The sequence below is a fragment of the Anas acuta genome, chromosome 3 (genome assembly GCF_963932015.1).
Source record: "Anas acuta chromosome 3, bAnaAcu1.1, whole genome shotgun sequence".
In the NCBI taxonomy this organism is placed as follows: Eukaryota; Metazoa; Chordata; class Aves; order Anseriformes; family Anatidae; genus Anas; species Anas acuta.
In genome coordinates, this window is record NC_088981.1 from 100,671,727 (window position 1) to 100,685,671 (window position 13,945).

General features: G+C 35.4%; 1 long non-coding RNA gene across 5 annotated transcripts in view; it reads right to left on the reverse strand.

Annotated features, from left to right (window-relative positions):
• LOC137854718 (uncharacterized) overlaps positions 1-13,945 on the reverse strand; it is a 136,806-nt gene that overhangs the window by 66,899 nt on the left and 55,962 nt on the right. The gene's annotated exons all lie outside the window — the stretch shown is intronic.

The window sequence follows — 13,945 nt, forward strand, 5'->3', positions numbered from 1 at the left end:
AGTCACAGGCAACTTGCTTGCAAAAAAGGTTAGCATGACATTTCTCAGACTTATTATTTCCTTTTATGGATTCTGTATTTTATTATATCTATTATATATAAAAAATAAAAAAAATTTAAGCACTTGCTTTTTACAAAAGGAAAACCCCATAAAAACAGACTGACTTGCAGAATAGAGATGTAAGATTGTTGCTTGACTGTTTTTGTTTTTGTTTTTTCTGGGCATCTCTTCATCTCTTCAAGATATTCCAAAAAAATCTTTCTTATTTTATTTCCCCAAGAAAAGTTCTGTGTATCTGTTTCCCAACTTAACATGTTAGTTGTCTATAAGAAAAACTGGCCTAATTATTTAAGCTCAGTCATTGTATATGAAATGAAAGCTTTTATTGTATCACATTACTTATACGGTGAGGTAGGAGTGAGAGTGTGTAAAAGAAGTCCAGTACCTACATTTGTTCATTCATTGCATCACCGTATTTAATTGCCTATTCACATGAAACAATAACGCTTTTGTATAAATCTGGTGTTTAAAATCTAGTCTACCATGTAATTCTTATTGTACAGTCTACATTATTTTCATTTCCTTAATGCTTGCTTGACACTTTGCAGAGATATGCAAGTATCTTACCGTTTGAATTAACATCTGTTTGGGAGAGGCTTTGCCAGGGAAAAAGGGATAATAATGTAGTGTGAAAGGAAATGTGTATGGGTGTCACATGCAGAGCTCTGGTAGAAGTGACATGTTTAATGCCAGTCAGCTTTATTTGTTATTAGTGTGCCAAGGGGTCTCTTTTGTGCACACTAAATCTTAACAATGTCAACGTATTTATCTAAGTGTGTTTGCATGCCAGTGAATTGCACAGCGGTGTGTACTGGTCCTAAAGCTGGCTACGATTCTGTATTTGTGCCTAGCTGATCTAACTCCCTCCAGGATTATAACTGTAGAAAAATATAGCTATTAATATTCATACCTGGCAGAGGGCACAACTTTTTTTTTTTTTTTAATCCATTGGGTTACTAGTAGGCATCTAAACAAGTGGTATGACTCTCAGTGCCACTAGGCACTGCCACTCTGGCAGCTTCTTGTCTCTAGACATTACTTTGAAAGATTCTCCTTAGTTCATTGGAATAAAGTTTGCCTGAAAACAAAACTTTTGATAATAATTGACATAGGTGTTTCCTATCAAATTACACTGTAAAATCAGAGAAGTTAAGAACCATGGCCAAATAATTAGAAGTGTCTAATGTTCCTCATGTTAAATGTAACTAAAAAGGAGTGTTGATTAAACTGTTCTCCTGCTGTCACTGTATCTTTCACTGTAAAACATTTGCCTCAGACTATCCACAGGCTTGTCCTGCCTGGCTTTCTCTTACAAGTTTTGAAGTAAAAAGTAATGGTGCCTCAAAGAGGGCTGCAGAGTACACACAGTTGACCTTGCAGACACTGACCTTGGGGACACATCTCCTCCAGCTTATAAAAGCTATTTCCAGATTAAATGACCCAAGCTGCCCCTTGTCTGCAGACTTTCACTGCAGACTTTCAGCCACTCCCTGAAAGAATCATTAAATATGTGGCAACAAGTCTAGATATATTGGGTGTTCAGTGCATATGCTGATACCTTTCTGCAATATTTAAGTTATAATACATACCCTAGCATTACTACTACTACTACTACTACTAATAATAATAATAATAATAATGTACCACAAATTTAACCCAAAATATTTATTTATTTATTTATTTATTTATTTATTTATTTTTTCTCCAAAGAGCAACCTCTTGTCTCTGCAGGTTGTCTGTACAGCTTCACTGTAGATCCTTCCTGATATCTTTGCTCCAAAAAACCTTCTGGGTCAAAAACTGAGTGAGCATAAATCAGCATAGGTGTCTGGGGATGAGCTGAGAGAAAGGCTCGTGAGGTGCCAGCACCATTGGTGAGGCCACCCTAATGGAGGCACAGATATTCACCTGTGGTATGATCACAGTCCACAGGCAGATATGCCATGGAACTGCTTTTCCTTTCTATATTTTTCCCTCATCCATTTGCTTTTATTGTAGCATCTTAGTGTGCATGTACTTACATAGATATATTTGTACTTTAAGCACATGACTAACTTAAGATAAATATATATATAAATAAAATAAAATTTTGAGTATTTACCAAGGAAAAAAAGTGTCTAAAAGAGTGTGCATGTGTGTTAGTGAGAGTTTTATGCTCACACATCCAGAACCTGCGTGCCCAAAACAGTAAATTATGTTTATGCACACTTTCATGTGTCTCAATTTGTCAAACATCCATAGAAAGTAAAAGTTAGTAAAAGTTAGTAAATATGCAACATAAGAGTCTATATAGATATTAAAGGTTTAAAGGCTTCTGCTAAGCTGAAAAACAAACAAACAAACAAACAAAAAAACAGGAAGTTGTACTTTTCTGTACTGCTGTGACTGCTGAGTGCAAGAGAGCATGAGAGTTTGCTTTCAGTGAGCAGCACGGTCAAGGAGCAAACCTTGCTGGGGCAGGGACTGATGGCCCTGGGTTAGATTGAAATGGGGTCCTGGGCCCATGGGAAGGGACAGGGTTAGTTAGGCTTGTTAGTCCCTTCAGGCTCCTGGTATATACTGGCATTGAGCAAAATTCAGTAGAACCAAAACACTACCCAAGCAGACAGAAATAAGAAAGACTGTTAACAACACTTTGGATAATACTAGTAAATACTTAGATTTTAAATTGCTCTTCAAAAGGTTTGAGGGCACGGGGGTCTTTTAGGTTACTACCTTAAATGTCTTGCACACATGCATGCACAAAATAAGACAATTTATATTTTATTTTGGTGGATGTCCTGCTGTCGGGGACACCTACCACTCATAAATTCTGAATTTTGTGATCAGCTTGAGCTCTGGTTAGGAATGAAACCTCTCAGTGTGACAGCAAAAAGGTTTTGTGAGCATACCAGTCAGATCCTGTAAATGAGCATGCTGGTACCAGAGACTATAAAAATGTTCTCATTACCCAAGCATCTGACTTTTGTGGTTTAAATGCATATCACAGTGAAGGGAAGCATATCAGCTGGCTCCACTGGTTGTGACAAAATGGGTGAATTTTAGTAAAATGAGAAGGCTTATATTCCAAGGCTGAGAGAAGGTCATTAAGCAGACCTGTAGTTACTAGTACGTTGCTGTGGCCTCTCAGAAATGGAAACAGCATTTTGCTAAAACCCTGATCTTCCAAAATAATCTGTATCCTGTATGACTGTATGCAGCTTTGCAACTTTGATCTTCTTGTTCCAAACTGGCTAAAAGGCAGATTTTCCCTGTATTGCTTTGAAAAGCCTAGAAGTTTTAAAGCATTTAATGTACTACATTTTTCATTCTTAAAATGCTAACAATTTGGCTGTCATGACATTAGAATGGACATGTTTCTCAGGAACTCCATAGGAAGAACAGCCTTTCTTCTGCCTCCTTGTACTGAATGAAGACCAACAGTCAAGATCAGCACAGAGATGAACCATTCGTACACCTGAGAGACTTCTCAGCCTGTGGCCACAAAACTACTGGTGTTTCATACAGCAACAGGAAGAAGACTGTAAAATGATTGCACATCCCCATATGATGCACATTTATATGGATTTTCTCACACGGAAAAAAAAACAGTAAACTAAAATTTTCAATTCTGTCTCCTTTTTGTAAGGTGAAAGAAAAGAATTATTCAGAATTCAAAAAAAAAAAGTTTCTTTTTTTGTTTGTTTGTTTTTGGCTTTGGCTGGATGATTCTATGACAAAAAAAAAAAAAAAAAGGTCAAAAGACAGCATTTTGAATCTGACAAGTTTTGAATCTGACAAGTTTCTAAGGATATTCTTATAGCTTATTTCCAGATACAGATTTTTTCAGCAAGTTAGGATAAAGTGACAATAAGTCAGAAATCTCATTGTCAGATTTTTTTTTTTAATTAAAAATAAATATTTAAAATAAATCATTTTATTTTTTACTGTTAATTACAATTGTAAATTACAATTTGAAGTTTCAGAAACTTCAAATACTTTTTGACATTCAGATTCTTCTCTGGGAGTTTGCATAATACTAAGTAAAAACTTAACCAAAAATGTTCTGCAAATCTTCCCTTCTTTCTTGTGGAATGCTTTTAAAGAGAAGAAGGCACTTACTTCCTTGTTCCTGTATTCTCTGATTTCTTATTTTTCTCTATAGGTTTTAATTTAAAGCATGTGCTAGTATTTTTGTTGGCTCACTCTGCTAGACCCAACTGTAACATCCTTTTCCAAAATGCCCACACAATAAATGCTACTCAACCATAATAAATTGAATTTAAGTAATGTAAACTTGACACTAACATCAGATTTAAGGGTTTGGCTTAAATTTATAAACACAAGGAAATTCGTGGCCCTGTAAATTAAAGTTGAAAAAGGTTCATTCATTCTTTCATTCAGAAAGATTACAATGGAATCAGTCTATTTATTTAGTCCACCAGTCTCTAGCTCTGAATTTTCTTCCTTACTCTATGCCAAACAATCAATGCTATTAAGGACAGTTTTGTGCGAGTAAATAATTTTGTGGAAGTAACATTTTTTTTCTTCTTTTTGACAAACAAGCAAACAAATATATTTGAACTCTCGGAATTCTGAAAGTACCGTGATGTACTTAAATAACCAAATAGCAATTGAAACCTGCTGTACTGGTAAGGATGAGGTGTGCTCAAAAGATATTTACATGTATTTGCAGGACACGATCTTTACATAGAAGAATAAACTTCCCAAGGGTTCCCTTGAGCACCTTCCTTGACTCCATCTGGAAGAGATCTTGCAGGATAAACCCCACAGACAGCCTCAGACCCACAATATGTGCAGTCTCTCATGTCCAGGCTTTCCTGGGCCATTTCAGTTCACAAACAATTAGTGGACAGACTGCAAAACTTTCTGTGGAGCTACTGCAATCTCGTGATCAATGAAGGACACCAGTGGCTCTTTTTGAAGTGACAACTGCACTGAAGGTGAGGAATGTATGCATACTGATTGACAGATAAATAGATAGATAATAAGTGATTTATATATATTTAGATAGAAAAGGGGGAATTAGTCAAGGTTCCTCTATAGCCTGCACATTTGTTTGTTCTAAAAGCCTGCTCAACTATTCACTTCCTGCATATACACTGAGAATTAAATCTCGTTATATGCATGATATACAGTCTATACATCAAAACACAAACACAGACGGTTTGGTGGAAGGAAAAGTGGTGTCAATGAAGCAGTTAGAAGCAAAATAAAATATTTCTTTGAAACATTATGGTGAAACATTATGAAACATAGGTTTTATTTTGAGAGAAGAATGCAGACTTTGAAACCACAGATCTAGTGAATCTGTCATGGCAAGGCTGACAGACACATAGTGCACCCTGGGCAGAAATGATGGCAATGGTTGCCTTATATATATGAATGCATAAATAAAATATATTCTAGTAACAATGGCTAGACCTCCAAAATATAAGGGTGATGCAGAATAATTGACTATTCAACATTTTTGAAAAGTAAGGATTTTTTAATAAGTGTATGTCTATACGAATCAGAAGCTTTGAAGCTTAAAAGCTTTGAGGGATGAGGCAGTAAGCAGAGAAAAACAATGCTGTTACTACTATAGTCATTTAAAATAGGCAAAAGAACAAATCAGTAACACTACATAGATCATCATCCTTTTGTTGTAGAATACATAATCTAAAATACTCGTAATGCTCATAAATACTCATAATACTTATAAAATACTCGTGTCCTTACACTAAAAAGGTTTAAGCTTTATAAACGTTTATTATGGCCCAATTCTCCTAGAACTTGCTTCAGTTTTCCTGTTATTTTATTTACATAATAATAATAATAATAATAATAATAATAATAATAATAATAATAATAATGAGCTCCCATCAGTTCCTATTGTAGTTTCCTACAATATCTCAGACTAGAGACAGAAATGTCCATGGTAGGCAGAAAAGAAGCCTTAAAGGGAAGTGTATAATGGTTGCTGATTTATTGTATCCATTTGGTTTGTTTTTGTTTTTGTTTTTGTTTTGTTCTGGCACTGAACCATCTTCATCTCTGACTTCAGCAGAGCTGGTGTTTTCTCTCAGCAAAAGACATAAACAAAATACAGTATGGCAACCTGAAACCTGACTGCCTTTACTGATGCTTGAATGGCGTAAGAAGAACGTGTCGTTCCATGGTTCTTATTTCAAGACAGTGGAGGAGATGCAAAGTAGATTAAATCCCCCAGAACGGTTTGCCACGACTGGTCTGTCTCTTTCTGCCCTGGAGGATGCTGTGGTCTGCGGGAGCACTCCCCCATGGCAGCCCTGCCTTCCTTCCAGCCCTGCAGCCCTAGAATAAAAGAGGGATGCCACGCCGCCTAAATTCAGCCGGATTGTCAATGTAGCTGTCCACATTCTCAGCCTCGGTGCAATGCTCCATGACAACAAGGTGAGACTGCAGAGGTTACCCGAACAGCTGCTTCCTAAGCCAGAAATTCCAGGCATTGAAAACCATCTGTCTATACATTCACAAATGTATATAAGGGCAATCTATCAGGCTGCGGCACTGCAGCTGCCACTCCATCAGGCCTGCTTCCTTTCTCGACTCAGAACAATAAGAGCTAGTTCTTCACTTTGTGTCACACAGAATGGCTGATTTGATTAAGTCCCCAACTCTCATTATGCTAGGTAGGGGTGTAGAATTTCAATGATAATCCATAATGCATGACCAGTTTGTCGCCATAGCAACATAAATTCAAGGTTACTAGCTCAGACGCATAATTGGGTGTGCATTGAGTGCTGAAGAAGGGCTGTTAAAATTCTTGTCATAGAAGAGTAGCATCCATCATACTGTCTGAAATTGCAAAGTACTCATAATCAGAAAGAAAAATCCTTGGAGAAAAATGTTAATAAAATAACGATTACGTCTAATATCATTGTTTAAGTTTAAAAAACCAAAGTGGTTAAAGTATTTTAGTTAATAAGAATGGAAAAGGCAACTCATTAAACGCAGAAGACTTCAGTTGAACATGCCCCACCCCCCAATATTTGCATTGTAAGATGGACCCAAAGCAGTTCAGCTCTGAATCTGGCTGATTAGCTCGGGATCTAATCCATATGATACAGTAAAAGATGACGCTTCGCACGCAGACGACACATAGTCATCGTTTGTCCAGTTTGATCTTGTGTGGGTAAACATAGCTTCAAAATTAGCTGCACCAAGGATAAGAGGACTTTTGCATGCTGATTTTTTTTTATTTTTTTATTTTTTTAATTTTTATATGTTGCCCTGAATTATTGCACTATACAGCAGCCATTTTAACTACACAAGATGAAATAGGTAAGGTCAAATTGAACAGATGGAAAGAAGACATTTAAAATCAGACTGAAAAAAGCTCTAGCATGTATATTGTAGGGAGTGATCTTACTCCAGCAGATGGATGGAATAGATGACCTAGAAAGGTTTTTTTTTTTGTTTGTTTGTTTGTTTTCCTCATTTCTATGCATTTGTAACTGCAACATACCTGAAATCTCGCATTTAGTGTATTATTTCAGTGTGGGGAGGGGATTGTTTTTTGCTTTTTTAAAAATATTCTGATATAACATCTCTTCTGTCTTCTTCTAAGTTAGCATGATAGATGTGACGCTTGCATTACTTATTCCCCAACCGGTCTTTTTTGATGACCATCTCTGCTTGCAAGGAAGAATAGGCAAATGAGATTTTACATGAGCACTTCCAAGATGTCTGGGGTTTAAACCTAGCATGTCATTACATGAGGAAAGATCATTAGTAAATGAATATTTTCCTTAACTCCAGACCCATTTTCCTTGATATTGCCTGACTTTTATGTCTGTTTTCTAGGCTTGGCGAATACAAGCTGTGAAGTTTCAGCATATGATTTTATTTATTTCTAGTAGTATTTGACATTATTTCAATTTATGTTTCTGTAATCATATTAGGAGAGACTTGTCAAAGGAATGAAACCTCAGTTTATGCCTTTTGAGTCAAACCTGACCCTTGCTTCTTGGACTACATTTTTATCTAAATGTGTTGTAGATGATCATGGTTTGTTGACTGAATTGCTTAAAACTAACAATAGAAAATTCTCATTATATGGAAGTGGAAAGACTCAGTAAAGAAAACACTATTCCAGCATGCATTTGCTGCAAAGATTAAACTAATCTGCTTGGGTTTTCCAGATTTCAGATCACACTGTCTTCTAATCTAGTCTGCATTTACATTTTGCAAATAGAGACCTTAAAGAATTTAGTGTAAATGGAAAAAGAATAATGCAATAGGCGTTTGGTGTTTTGTTTGTTGTTTTTTGTTTTTTTGTTTGTTTGTTTTTACTTTTTATATATTTTTACAAGTTTATTCCTGAAAGGTTTATATTTCCAGAAATTATTATATTTATTTAAAAATTCATTATTTTCAGGACTCTAGAAAATACAGGCACTAACTTGCAATTTTTAAAATTTAAGTTTTGCGCTAAACCATACAGTTCCTTTTCTGAACAAGTGTGTCTAAACCATGCTGTCTTGTCACCATTTTAAAACAATTCAGATCTGCACCTAATTTCCATTACAGAAAAGTGTACTGGATCATAAGCCTAAATGTACATCGTAGGCAGCAGGATTTTTCACATGAGCGAGAAACGGCAAGATCAGGTCCTATAGTAATGGAGGTTACTGTTGTATTATGTGGAATTCATGTTTGTCTGCATGTAAGGCCTGTTTTCCTGTATAAAAACATATATTACTGCTCAATATCAAGACAGGACTGTGTGTTCAATGATGTGTTTTATTTCAACACTGTTTGGTTTAATATGAAGCTTGCAAATATCGCATCTGGAGGTGTATTCTCCTCCTGATGTGCACATGTAATTCCAATTAACATTAAGAATGTTAATGAGAATATGCCCCTCTAGGGGCTGGAGAGGGGGAGGTGAGGGAGCAGGTTTGTAGTTCTGATTTAAATAACAAGTGACTTTTGTGGAGAATACCAGCATGTGGTCTCATGCACTTATATTGTGGAAATGCAGTGGCTCTGAATAAGAGTGCACGATTTATACATTGATGTTCAGTGATGCTTAGCCAAGTGAACCCATTGTGGGGACAAATATTAAATCCCAATGTGCCTTCTCCAGAAGAAGTATTTTTAAGAATGTTTAGTCCTCTTTTTGTGCAGAAGTATAAAAGTCTGTACTGAGAGTGGATTCCAGTTTTGTGATTTATTTTTTTATTATTATTATTTTTTTAAGATTAATTTAGTTTGAAGGAGCAAACAGTGTAATTAGTTGTTGTTTCTCAAGTGTGAAGATCGTATGGTACAGCTTTCAAGGCCTTAAGTAGTAACGTGCTCCTATACTTTGATTAATTTACTTGTTCTTCTTTTAGTGTTCTAAGGAAGAAGTGTATTTAACATCAGAGTTCAAAACAACAACAACAATATCCAGCTAAAAATGGCTATTAAATCATTATATTTTCTTCGGCAGTGTGATGTCACTGGTGATATTTTGAGGAATTCTGTGCAAACAGAAAGTAAGAATAACTACACTGCTTCCATTTCTGAAAATGGAAGGTAACAGATTGTGAAATGCTTTTAAGGCAAGAAAGTATGCAATATATATTTTATAATTGCAAAAAAATGTAGTTAATATTAAATGGAATTACCATTTTATTTTGCCAGATGAAAACAGTACCACTGTTTATGCACAGAGTATAATATATTCTCCCATGTTACTCAACCAGACAATAAAACGATAATGAGTATAACCTGCAAAGTGGCCATGAAAAAATGTGTAGAAAAAAGGAAGACAAAATCCTTTATTGTCTTTTTTTTTTTTTTTTTTTCCCGGTAGTGGTAATGGTTATTGTAAGATGTTAAAATGACCTAGAAATAAAAAGACGTATTACTGTTTGATGCCCCATCCACCTCTTTTGTTATCAGTGACAGAAGATACCCTAAACAACATAATTTATTATCTGTTTTGTCAATTCTTTCTGTATAAACTTTCTGCATGCCTTTTCATTTTACACATGGAGAAGTGCTGTTCATTTTGTTGATCTGACACATCACATTTCATTGTGTTGATTTCAATGCAAGTGCTATCGCAGGATGTGCAACATGCAGCCAGCAGGATACATTAAAAATGTAAAGTGAAAATGTGTGTTTTGTACATGTCTTTTCCTGTGACACATTTTAGGTCAAACAGCAGAAAAGCTGCTATTTGAATAGCTATTCTGTATATTTTATCTATTGGTCTTGGTAAAATGCACAATTTGTACATACACAGAAGTATATTTGAAATGGTAAAATGTTGCATGCCCCATCATTTCAGTTTATTTAAGGTCTGATCATCTAACCTTGTTTATATGGGTAACTCGAGGCTTTTAATAAGACTAGTGTAGACAATAATGTCCATGAGTTTGGAGACTATAATCCCAGACTTATATTTGTCCTTCTCCCAACTCCTCTGCAGTTATGGGTATTGTTAAGAAGAAAATGCATTTTGTACAGGCTGGTGTCAGTGCTCATTCAGTCCTGTCTCTCAGCATGAAAAGCCTGAATGTATACATATATACAAGATAAGAGGAGGTGGGAATTGTAAGGAGGCATGATGGGAAAACCAGGACTATTATTAGCAGATGCAGGTGAGTAAATCTGTTTAGGAAAAGCCAGGGTAGAGTAATTTTATTTATTTATTTTTAATAAGAGGTTTTCATCCCATTAATTTATTTCTTCAGGTTTGAAAAAGAGGACAGCGTTTTCATAGAATACCTCTATGCATTCATTTCACAGCCATTGGGGGAGAAGATTTGAAGAGATCAAATGAACAGAATAAAGAAAACAAAAACAATTTAAACAGATTAACAGAAAATAAAAGCACAAGTCTAATAGTTGATTAAATGTTAAACCTTTGCCCACCACATATTGAGAGGGCACACGTGAGCAGCAAGAATCAGGAAACAGACTGCTCCCATTCTCCCAGTCCTGATTGTCCAAGGAAATTTCATTAGAGTCTGTACAGTCATTACAGAAAAGATCAGAATTTGTCTGTCTGGTTCTATCGGCCCCATTAACTTGATTTCATTAGGCATAAAAATTATTAATAACATATTTCCAAAGAACAACAGGAACAGAAAGATCCTCAGAAAAGAATCACTTTTAGAAAAGTATTTTAAAAAATCATAGCTAATGACAAAATTTGAGCATATTTTCCTTCCAGTGACAATTTGTGATAATAAATACACAAGCACAAACACACACACACAAACATATGTTAGTTTTCTACCACATTTTAGAGACTACAGCAATACATTCATTAAAAAGTTAGGAAAATACATATAGAAATGAACAAACAAAATAGCACTAGTATTCCTTTTAATTCAAAGTCATGACCCTGAATACTTTTTTTTTTTTTTTTAATCGAATCAGTGTCAATCAGTTTGCAAAAATAACAAGACAAAGTTGTTGTACCTTTAAAAATTATGCAGATAAAAGAAAGCAGACCTGTAGAGCAGACCTGATGATAGTTCTGTTGACTTGCCTGTTAACGTATTGCATTTCAGGAACTATTTTATCCTTTTTTTCACAACACTCCCTAATGAAGAAGAAATTGCTGAATGAGGAAAAGGCATGACAAGGATGAAATTCTCTGACCTGTGCTCTGTAGAAGGTCATGTTGGCTGGTCATAATCTATTAAATCAGCAAATGTAATACATATTCTTTAGGTGTTTCAAGGATCAGTGGCATTGTGATTTCCAAAAATTTACAACAATACCTTGTGTGCTGAGAAATGACCATAACTCCTCATAATATTGAACTTGTCTTGAGGTGACTGAAATGGGTCAGTAAGTTAAATATTGTGTCCACAGAAGCTCGAAGCTCTCAAAAATCAGAATAATTATTTTGGTTCCTGAACTAGTAGTCTTTATTGTTTTAAAGATAAGGAAAGAAGGGAAGTATCTTTTTTTTTTTTTTCATTTAAACCTTTTCCAAGTGTTTTCTAAGTAAGCTAAAAATCTGTGCTATGTTCACCAGGAGTACCAGTGGTGTTGCAATAGTCCAACATTTTATTCCCTCCACAGTACTTTGCCGCTGCCGTTGTTCAGGGAACAAAAATCTACCCTGAAATAGATTTCCTATCAAAGCTGCATTCCTACCAGTTCAACTGTTTCAGTTAAGGATGTGATTTATTTTTAAACGTGCACAGCCTATTTGAACCTTCAGTGTGGATGTATCATATGTATTATATGATATAGCTTGTTCATTTCCGTTTCTGCACTGGAACCAACTATCCTGATATCACAGAATCACACAGAATCATGGAATTGTAGGGGTTAGAAGGGACCTCAAGAGATCATCAGGCCTAACCCCACTGCCAATGCAGGTTCCTTAGAGCAAGTTGCCCAGGTTGCTGATATAATCACTTTATATCATTATAGCTGCATTTGCAAGGGGGAAGGTGGAATGTGACCTGTATTTTTACTACTTTCAATGAACCCGCATGTTTAAAGCAGTACAAACTCTATGTTTAGACAGGGCTTCAGGCCTAAGAGAATTATGAATATGAGTAATTTACAGTGCTTTTTGAGCAAATTGATCCAAGAACAAACCCCAGTCCTTGCCCCAAATCCTAATTAATGAAAACCATCTAAGGCTGATTATCATGTAGGGCACAGTACATGTCTTGAAGGGATTCTAGTCATATTTTAACTGATGCGATTGAGCACCTACAACCTTGCTTTCCCCTTGCCAAGCTCAAGCAAAGGTGTTTCATCATAATGGGAATTATTCCCAAGTCAATTTTCACAAGTTTTTTCTGTGTCCCCTTTCAATCCATATGATCATTTATTTTTAACAATGAGGAGGAAAAACTAAAAGACACTTTGTTATACTGTGAATATGTTTCATTACCTTCTGACTCAAAAGTGTCTGAAAATATTTTGCTCTGCCTTTACAAAAATCAAGTGCTGCTCTGCAGAGAACAAACAGGGAGATGTTACAATGAGGATTTAGATGTTTTGAAAGTTTTGCTCATGACAGAATGCAATTAAAATGAAATAAAAATAATAACAACACAGCATTTGAATAATAATACATATCCCAAAGCACTTCACAAGTAGGTCAATATCATTATGAGCATTTGATTGTTACTTACTTTAGTGGGAATAGTTGAAGAATGAAAAATAGTTTATCACCTTTTTCTTTGCTGCAGTCCCACAAAAGTGACATTTTCTATTGAGCTTCCTGATGCTGAATACCCAGACATGGAAAATATAACCAATGCCTAATTTAATATTCAGCTGCACTATATCAGAGCTATTTTCAGTGTTTTTATTTTCTTAATAATGTAAACATTGGAAATCAGAATAAAATACAGTTTGGTCACCATCATTCAGCTTATTTTTATCATTAAATCATTTTAAGGTCTAGATGCAGTATTCAAGTCTCCTTGATGCTGTGGGATATGAGGGTGGGTATTCATCTTCTGCAAGACTAAAGCAATGCTGAACATAGCATAAGAAATCTAGAGTAAAGGAAACCAGTTTCTCATACCAACATCAATATTCCTAACCTACCAAGAGCTTTCATTAGATGATATTTAACTCAGGTAATTGCCCTTCTAGCTGACATAATCCATATGAAATCACAGTTTCACTATGCCAAAAAGGGAAGCTAAATGGCTATTTCACTCCATACCCTTCAACTGATTTTTCAACTCATTTAAGGCAGAAAATTCTCTCCAGTCCCCATACAAGTGGACTGTCATCCATATCTGTATGTATAGAATCATTCTTTTGATTTTACTTGATTCTCCTGGAAACAGACAACATTACATCATTGAAAAGCTCGTTAACAGCAAATCTTTCTCTTTTACATTCCCTGGGCCTCAGATTCACTACATTCAGAAAA